Here is a 7793-nt window from a genome sequence, read left to right as displayed (position 1 = left end):
GCCATGTTTACTACAGTATGTACTGTAGACTGTGTTTACTATAGTATGTACTGTAGGCCATGTTTACTACAGTATGTACTGTAGGCCATGTTTACTATGTACTGTAGGCCATGTTTACTACAGTATGTACTGTAGGCCATGTTTACTACAGTATGTACTGTAGGCCATGTTTACTACAGTATGTACTGTAGACTATGTTTACTACAGTATGTACTGTAGGCTGTGTTTACTACAGTATGTACTGTGGGCTGTGTTTACTACAGTATGTACTGTGGGCTGTGTTTACTACAGTATGTACTGTAGGCTGTGTTTACTACAGTATGTACTGTAGGCTGTGTTTACTACAGTATGTACTGTAGACTGTGTTTACTACAGTATGTATTGTAGGCTGTGTTTACTACAGTATGTACTGTAGGCTGTGTTTACTACAGTATGTACTGTAGGCTGTGTTTACTACAGTATGTACTGTGGGCTGTGTTTACTACAGTATGTACTGTAGGCTGTGTTTACTACAGTATGTACTGTAGGCTGTGTTTACTACAGTATGTACTGTAGACTGTGTTTACTACGGTATGTACTGTAGGCTGTGTTTACTACGGTATGTACTGTAGGCTGTGTTTACTACAGTATGTACTGTAGGCTGTGTTTACTACAGTATGTACTGTAGACTGTGTTTACTACAGTATGTACTGTAGGCTGTGTTTACTACAGTATGTACTGTAGGCTGTGTTTACTACAGTATGTACTGTAGGCTGTGTTTACTACAGTATGTACTGTAGACTGTGTTTACTACAGTATGTACTGTAGGCTGTGTTTACTACAGTATGTACTGTAGGCTGTGTTTACTACAGTATGTACTGTAGGCTGTGTTTACTACAGTATGTACTGTAGGCTGTGTTTACTACAGTATGTACTGTAGGCTGTGTTTACTACAGTATGTACTGTAGGCTGTGTTTACTACAGTATGTACTGTAGGCTGTGTTTACTACAGTATGTACTGTGGGCTGTGTTTACTACAGTATGTACTGTGGGCTGTGTTTACTACAGTATGTACTGTAGACTGTGTTTACTACAGTATGTACTGTAGGCTGTGTTTACTACAGTATGTACTGTGGGCTGTGTTTACTACAGTATGTATTGTAGGCTGTGTTTACTACAGTATGTACTGTGGGCTGTGTTTACTACAGTATGTACTGTAGGCTGTGTTTACTACAGTATGTACTGTAGACTGTGTTTACTACAGTATGTACTGTAGGCTGTGTTTACTACAGTATGTACTGTAGACTGTGTTTACTAGAGTATGTACTGTAGGCTGTGTTTACTACAGTATGTACTGTAGGCTGTGTTTACTAGATTATGTACTGTAGGCTATGTTTACTACAGTATGTACTGTAGGCTATGTTTACTACAGTATGTACTGTAGGCTATGTTTACTACAGTATGTACTGTAGACTATGTTTACTACAGTATGTACTGTAGACTATGTTTACTACAGTATGTACTGTAGACTATGTTTACTATGTACTGTAGACTATGTTTACTACAGTATGTACTGTAGACTATGTTTACTACAGTATGTACTGTAGACTATGTTTACTACAGTATGTACTGTAGGCTATGTTTACTACAGTATGTACTGTAGACTATGTTTACTATAGTATGTACTGTAGACTATGTTTACTACAGTATGTACTGTAGGCTGTGTTTACTACAGTATGTACTGTAGACTATGTTTACTATAGTATGTACTGTAGGCTGTGTTTACTACAGTATGTACTGTAGGCTGTGTTTACTACAGTATGTACTGTAGGCTGTGTTTACTACAGTATGTACTGTGGGCTGTGTTTACTACAGTATGTACTGTGGGCTGTGTTTACTACAGTATGTACTGTAGGCTGTGTTTACTAGAGTATGTACTGTAGACTGTGTTTACTACAGTATGTACTGTAGGCTGTGTTTACTACAGTATGTACTGTAGGCTGTGTTTACTACAGTATGTACTGTAGGCTGTGTTTACTACAGTATGTACTGTAGACTGTGTTTACTTGTCAGACAGTAGCCTAATAAACAAATGCAGGCGTCTTCTATCTTCAAAATGCTTTAAATGCTTTATTATCCACATGTTTAAAGTGTGTGTGGGTGACCTCATGCAACCACAAAATGTCCTATAAAGCTGTACAGTACTGTCTTTCTTCATCAGCATCTTTATGCTTTACGTAATAAAATAATGATAAAAATACTCTTTCAAAATGCAGATGTTTATTTAGTTATAGATCCATAACGAATTACTATGGGAATAAATATCACTGAATTACAGAAATATTGGAACAAAGTTGTCTAATGAAGGTAAAGAAATTGTTGCTTACTGGAAAATACTAGTACAGTGCCATTATGGCTATTAGCAGAACAATAGACTTGTCTATTAGCAGGGCTATTAGCAGAACAATAGACTTGTCTATTAGCAGGGCTATTAGCAGAACAATAGACGTGTCTATTAGCAGGGCTATTAGCAGGACAATAGACGTGTCTATTAGCAGGGCTATTAGCAGGACAATAGACGTGTCTATTAGAGGGCTATTAGCAGAACAATAGACTTGTCTATTAGCAGGGCTATTAGCAGAACAATAGACTTGTCTATTAGCAGGGCTATTAGCAGAACAATAGACTTGTCTATTAGCAGGGCTATTAGCAGAACAATAGACGTGTCTATTAGCAGAACAATAGACTTGTCTATTAGCAGGGCTATTAGCAGGACAATAGACGTGTCTATTAGCAGGGCTATTAGCAGGACAATAGACTTGTCTATTAGCAGGGCTATTAGCAGAACAATAGACTTGTCTATTAGCAGGGCTATTAGCAGAACAATAGACTTGTCTATTAGCAGGGCTATTAGCAGAACAATAGACTTGCCTAGAAGGAGGGTAGGGGACAATTCTATCGTCAAATGTATTTCTTAGTTAGGTTGGCTGTATCAAGCATCATCCGGGTCAGGGAGGTTTTGGCTGCCCGGGATGTTCTTCTCTCCGTCTAAAAACAGAAATACATATTTTGGCCTTTATAAATATTATTTTGGCCTTCATTCAGATTACAATCGCTCACTTTTGTTTTTTTTGACAACTAAATAATCTCCAAAATATCATTATATACAGCCAACCCGCTGTGGACGTTTATTTCAGCACCGTTTCACTCTGCTCTGAGACAAGCATGGAGAAACGAAAATGTTCAATTATATTCCATGATATTCTTTTGTTGAAAATGAAATCATCTCCAAAATATAGTTATATATGATCAAGTTGATGGGACAGTCATACAGCCCCGGCACCTCATTCATGGCTTTGGATCAAGATAAGTACCAACATTCTTTCTAATAGTCTTTAATAAAGAAATGTTTTGGTTATCCTGACCTGGACACCATGTACATTATTATAATAGCCCATTATGGGCTGTTAGCAGGACAATATACCTTTACCAACACCTCTCTGTATTTTGATACTTTGTGGATGGGGCCTCCTGATTGGATGGGGCCTCCCCAGTGGCGCAGCAGTCTAAGACACTACATCACAGTGTAAAATGCGTTGCTACAGATGCAGGTTTGATACCGGCGATTCATTGAATCTCTGTTTGGGTTTTGGTTAGACTAGAATTATACAATTAGGGTGTGGAAATGTTATGTTCTTAGTACTGTAGCCTACCGACCATCACGTTGCACAGCGCCATATTTTCCGTTCCATCCTAACGGAAACCCAGAGGGTTGTTCATTTTTCTTGGAATAGAAAGAGCATAATATTAATCTAATTAATTAAGCAAAATTTCTTAAAATCAGTCCAATATACTATGTTCTTACAAAAAAAGGTTTAAAATTCTTTACTACAGCCAATATTGAAGGCTATAAAATGATTCCCAAAGACCCTCTGGTGGTCAAACTAGCACTAACTAGCATTAATGGTAACAGCGGCTGACACTTAAATAACGTGCCGTAGAATTCTGCGGCACCATGCAAGCTGTGCTGCTGTACGCTGCAACATTTAAAGAACAAACCACTGTACGCTACATGGTCAAATGTATGTGGACACCCCTTCATAAAGTTGGTGCTGTCTTTTCAATGACATTATCTTCTAACCTTGTTAAAGGGAAACAACCTTGAATCATGACTCATCATCCTTCTCTACAGGGGAAATGACATTACCTTCTAACCTTGTTAAAGGAAAACAACCTTGAATCACTACTCATCATCCTTCTCTACAGGGGAAATGACATTACCTTCTAACCTTGTTAAAGGAAAACAACCTTGAATCATGACTCATCATCCTTCTCTACAGGGGGAAATGACATTACCTTCTAACCTTGTTAAAGGAAAACAACCTTGAATCACTACTCATCATCCTTCTCTACAGGGGAAATGACATTACCTTCTAACCTTGTTAAAGGAAAACAACCTTGAATCATGACTCATCATCCTTCTCTACAGGGGGAAATGACATTACCTTCTAACCTTGTTAAAGGAAAACTACCTTGAATCATGACTCATCATCCTTCTCTACAGGGGAAATGACCTTTTCTTCTAACCTTGTTAAAGGAAAACAACCTTGAATCATGACTCATCATCCTTCTCTACAGGGGGAAATGGCATTACCTTCTAAACTTGCTAAAGGAAAACAACCTTGAATCATGACTCATCATCCTTCTCTACAGGGGAAATTACATTACCTTCTAACCTTGTTAAAGGAAAACAACCTTGAATCATGACTCATCATCCTTCTCTACAGGGGAAATTACCTTTTCTTCTAACCTTGTTAAAGGAAAACAACCTTGAATCATGACTCATCATCCTTCTCTACAGGGGAAATGACATTACCTTCTAACCTTGTTAAAGGAAAACAACCTTGAATCATGACTCATCATCCTTCTCTACAGGGGAAATGACATTACCTTCTAACCTTGTTAAAGGAAAACAACCTTGAATCATGACTCATCATCCTTCTCTACAGGGGGAAATGACATTACCTTCTAACCTTGTTAAAGGAAAACAACCTTGAATCATGACTCATCATCCTTCTCTACAGGGGAAATGACATTACCTTCTAACCTTGTTAAAGGAAAACAACCTTGAATCATGACTCATCATCCTTCTCTACAGGGGGAAATGACATTACCTTCTAACCTTGTTAAAGGAAAACAACCTTGAATCATGACTCATCATCCTTCTCTACAGGGGAAATGACATTACCTTCTAACCTTGTTAAAGGAAAACAACCTTGAATCATGACTCATCATCCTTCTCTACAGGGGAAATGACATTACCTTCTAACCTTGTTAAAGGAAAACAACCTTGAATCATGACTCATCATCCTTCTCTACAGGGGAAATGACATTACCTTCTAACCTTGTTAAAGGAAAAATACCTTCAATCATGACTCATCATCCTTCTCTACAGGGGAAATGACATTACCTTCTAACCTTGTTAAAGGAAAACAACCTTGAATCATGACTCATCATCCTTCTCTACAGGGGAAATGACATTACCTTCTAACCTTGTTAAAGGAAAACAACCTTGAATCATGACTCATCATCCTTCTCTACAGGGGGAAATGACATTACCTTCTAACCTCGTTAACTTTTACTTGGTACTCATCCCGGATCCGGGAGCACCCTCATCAGTAAAAAAGCTGACTAGCATAGCCTAGCATAGCGCCACAAGTAAATACTAGCATCTAAATATCATGAAATCACAAGTCCAAGACACCAAATGAAAGATACACATCTTGTGAATCCAGCCATCATTTCTGATTTTTAAAATGTTTTACAGGGAAGACACAATATGTATTTCTATTAGCTAACCACGATAGCAAAAGACCCAACTTTTTTTTCCCACCATTTTTTTCCTGCATAGGTAGCTATCACAATTTCGACCAAATAAAGATATAAATAGCCACTAACCAAGAAACAACTTCATCAGATGACAGTCTGATAACATATTTATTGTATAGCATATGTTTTGTTCGAAAAATTTGCATATTTCAGGTATAAATCATAGTTTTACATTGCAGCCACCATCACAAAATCTCACCAAAGCAGCTAGAATAACTACAGAGACCACTGTGAATTACCTAAATACTCATCATAAAACATTTATGAAAAATACACAGTGTACAGCAAATGAAAGACAAACATCTTGTGAATCCAGCCAATATTTCAGATGTTTTAAGTGTTTTACAGCGAAAACACAATATAGCATTATATTAGCTTACTACAATAGCCTACCACACAGCCCCATTCATTCAACATAACGTTAGCGATAGCGAATAAACCAGCAAAAGATATTAATTTTTTCACTAACCTTCTCAAACTCCATCAGATGACAGTCCTATAACATCATATTACACAATACATATATGGTTTGTTCGAAAATGTGCATATTTAGCGGCACAAATCGTGGTTATACAATGAGAATAGTAGCCAAACTGCAAACAAAATGTCGGGAGAAATCTTGGGAGAGGCACCTAATATAATCAATAACTAATCATAAACTTGACTAAAAAATACAGGTTGGACGGCAAATTAAAGATACATTAGTTCTTAATGCAACCGCTGTGTTAGATTTTTTAAATTAATGTTACTACGACATACAGCGTGCGTTAAAGCGAGACCGCGCCAAAATTAACTTCTTGAGCCTAGGGGGGCGCCATTTCGACTTTGTAAATCGAGAATTTGAATGGAGTCGATTGCGCAATCTGGGGCCCTATATAAGACCGTGGAACGGAAGTACCGTTCTTTTCAACGGTGCGCCTGGCGCATCAGGGACATCACTATGGCCTCCTGCAAAGCTTTCGTTTTAGCAGTTCTGTATCTCCGGTCATGTTTTTATTCGTTATAGTTGTTAAAGACATCATAAGGTAGTTAATTTAAACCGACTTATAGCAGTTTATATCAGTTTATTGCGATTTTCTGGGATTTCTTTGTCATGCGCTTTCACGAGTTGGACACCTCTCCAGTGGGTGGCTAACGTTAGCGGCTATTTCGACAGGACAAGAGGACATCTTTCAACCAAAAGACGATTGTTCTGGAGAAAGGACACCTTGCCCAAGATTCTGATGGAAGCTCAGCAAATAGTAAGCAGTCTTTATGCTGTTAATTCGTACTTATGTTGACAAATGTCAAATAATAATTCCGCCATGAATTATGGTGCGGTCTCGCTTTAGCGCACGCTGTATTGCGCAGTAACGTTAATTTTAAAAATCTAACACAGCGATTGCATTAAGAACTAATTTATCTTTCATTTGCTGTCCAATCTGTATTTTTTAGTCAAGTTTATGAATAGTTTTCGATTAGATTAGGTGCCTCTCCAAGATGGCGCCGGACAGATTGCTTGAAGTTTTGGCCACTAATCACATTGTATAACCACGATTTGTGCAGCTAAATATGCACATTTTCGAACAAACTCTATATGCATTGTGTAATATGATGTTATAGGACTGTCATCTGAAGAATTCTGAGAAGGTTAGTGAAAAAATTCATATATTTTGGTGGTTTATACGTTATCGCTATGTTTGGCTTGAATCAATGCTGTTGTGATGTTTGCACATGTGGTAAGCTAATATAACGCTATATTGTGTTTTCGCTGTAAAACACTTAGAAAATCTGAAATATTGTCTGGATTCACAAGATCTGTGTCTTTCATTTGCTGTACGCTGTGTATTTTTAAGAAATGTTTTATGATGAGTAATTAGGTAATACACGTTGCTCTCTGTAGTTATTCTAGTCGCTTTGGTGAGAGTTGTGATGGTGGCTGCAAT

The sequence above is a fragment of the Salvelinus namaycush genome, unplaced genomic scaffold (genome assembly GCF_016432855.1).
Source record: "Salvelinus namaycush isolate Seneca unplaced genomic scaffold, SaNama_1.0 Scaffold120, whole genome shotgun sequence".
Classification (NCBI taxonomy): Eukaryota; Metazoa; Chordata; class Actinopteri; order Salmoniformes; family Salmonidae; genus Salvelinus; species Salvelinus namaycush.
This window is presented reverse-complemented; position numbering follows the sequence as displayed.